Raw genomic sequence first — 2,627 nt, forward strand, 5'->3', positions numbered from 1 at the left:
CCTGATGAAGTTTCAACCAAAGGACTTTATCCTTTTTGTCTCTTCCAGCTTCCTTCCTTCTCCACACACATATTCATCATCTGACAAACTTAATGAACAGCCCAGTCTGGTCTGAGTGGTTGTTCATAAAAACAACTGACTGTATTTATAAAAAGAGTGAAAGGAGTTGTATTGACTTATTTCCATCACAAGCCATTAATTCAGATTCATACCAGGGGGATCACTTAAAAAAACCCCACACCCACTAAATTTTTGCTTGAAAATCTGATTGTAATCTGCATTTTTATATTGATAAATTTAATTTTAAGTCTATAAATGTCTATCCTATAAATGTACTAAAATCAAGTTTCAGAGAGACACAGGAACCTTGCTTTGGCCAGCTGTCTTTGAGATACACAACAAAGCACCATATATAAAAATATCCCCACAGTATTTTTATTTTTGTGCGACTGTTTCCCTCTTGGTTTCCACAGCTTGGTCCACCTCTTTCTAAGGTGTAAAAGAACTGAACTATAGGTCAGCATTTCACACTCTGAGGGTAGTGTAGCAGGAAATTTCTGGATCAAAGTGAATTTCTGCAGATGCTTTATCCCCCACTCCCTTATTGTCTAAGCATTTCATTTGTTCAGCTTTAAACCTATGAAAACTATCCTTCAATGGAGCCAGGCACTTAAATCCATTTGTGAGTTCAATAATGAGACTGAGATCAGTGGGAATGGATTAAAAAGTGCTATGTCTGAGTAATGGACTAAGTTATTTTGCTACACCTCAAGCCTCTATTCCTTTGTAGTAATGACCTGCTCAGTAGCTCCTTGACCTAAAATGCAGATTTAGCTATGATAACTCTTCACTTTCAGATTCTCAGTCTAATAAGTAAATGAGTTAGGGGGACAAAAAAAATTTAGGAAAATTAATTTGGAAAGTTATCTACAGGCTTATAGTGTTTTCTGACTTCTTAATTCAGGAACTGTCTCTTTGCTGAAGATGTGTATTATAAATTGAAATACCCTCAGTCATTTTCCCATGGTTTATTAAAAGGGGAAGTTTATCAAATGGGAAGTTTATCAAACGGGAAGTTTATCAAAATGGAAAGCCAAAAATTTTCTCTAGCCTTCTTCTCATGGCCACAGGCGAAAAGCTACGGACATTTCTGACTGATTTTGGTAACTTGGGTGTCTAATTCTCACATAGAAAACACAATGCCTGGCATATGAATAACAGGAAGAGTGACCACAGAATTTCAAACCACCAATAGAAATTGTCCCCAGCTCAGGGAGGCCTCTCTGACCTTCATGTTGGTTTTCAAAACAGTAATTTGCTGTATATTTATCAGCTGGAAGCAAATTTCTTAAAAATAACTAAGTTCTGTCATTAAGAAATATAGAAATATATCCACTTCTCTTGCGTTTCTGGTACAACTTGAACATTTTCCAGGTACATAGGAAGATGTGTGATACCCACACATTTTGGTTGAGAACCAAGGTGATAGTCATGAGAAAGGGCTGCAGATTTGTGAGCAAAGGTGTGGAGCTCTCTTTTTTCAATGTAGGAATGTCTCTAGAGAACATTTACAAAATCCACACTTTTTTTTTATGTCTACCCTTTATACTACACTCAAAATTCTTCTAGATCTGTAAGATTTGCAAGATTTCAAGATGGAAATTCTGTGGGATAAATTCTTGATTGGTGCAGTTAATGAATTATCATTGCGGCAACTATGACATTGTGAAAAAGAATTTCACAATTTACTTAAAGAACATATAGTTCAAAATGTTGGTGCCTTCACTGATTTAGACTCTCCTTGCATGAGAGCAATTCCAGATTTTGTAATTCTTCTCAGGTTTCCGTGTACTTTTCCATCCCTTGTTTCAGATGAGTGGATCAAAATTGCATGAACAATTCAAACTCAGGCACCAAATATTTTCCTCTGTCAAACCTGTCCTCATCCTGCTGGCTTTACTACACGAGCTGGGCACTGAACTGGCACATCCTGGGTGGTTCCTGGCTCATGTTTTCATGTGCATTACTTTATCATTTATCAACACTACATTTTATAGTGTCACCATGAAGATATTTAGAGCATAGATGGACAAAAGGCAAAAATCCATCCCAAAGTAGGACTCTAATGGCCATGGACTAATTTGCCCAAAATCACTCTGGATTTTTCCCTCACTGACTGATTTTCCTGGAGCATTTCACAGACACAGTGACTATGCTGAGTGAGTGGTCCCAAACTCCTTTCATTGTGATCTTTATCCATGGAGCCCCCAGCACTGGAGAGTCCACATGTTCACAGGTTCCATTAGACCCCGTGCTTTCCTCTAAACCTTTCCAAATTTGAGATGCCTTTTAGAGCAACAGCATCATTTTAAAGCAACCATTGAGTTAATCCATCAGAGCTTCAGAGGAAAACACTTTTGAAGAAGTGCTATTACTTTTCTTCATGGTAAATTGCCTATTTTCCTTTCTCATGCAGCATGCCAGGACATTTTTACTTGTCTGTTACTTGCTGTTTTTGTCTTTAGACTCTGTACCTGTCTTTTGTCTCTGTAGTCTCATTTGTAAAGATGACAATTACTTTTAGGGAGTTAATTGTTACCACAAGCAATGTCAGCCTGTGTCAGACT

The sequence above is a fragment of the Geospiza fortis genome, unplaced genomic scaffold (assembly GCF_000277835.1).
Source record: "Geospiza fortis unplaced genomic scaffold, GeoFor_1.0 scaffold180, whole genome shotgun sequence".
NCBI lineage: Eukaryota > Metazoa > Chordata > Aves > Passeriformes > Thraupidae > Geospiza > Geospiza fortis.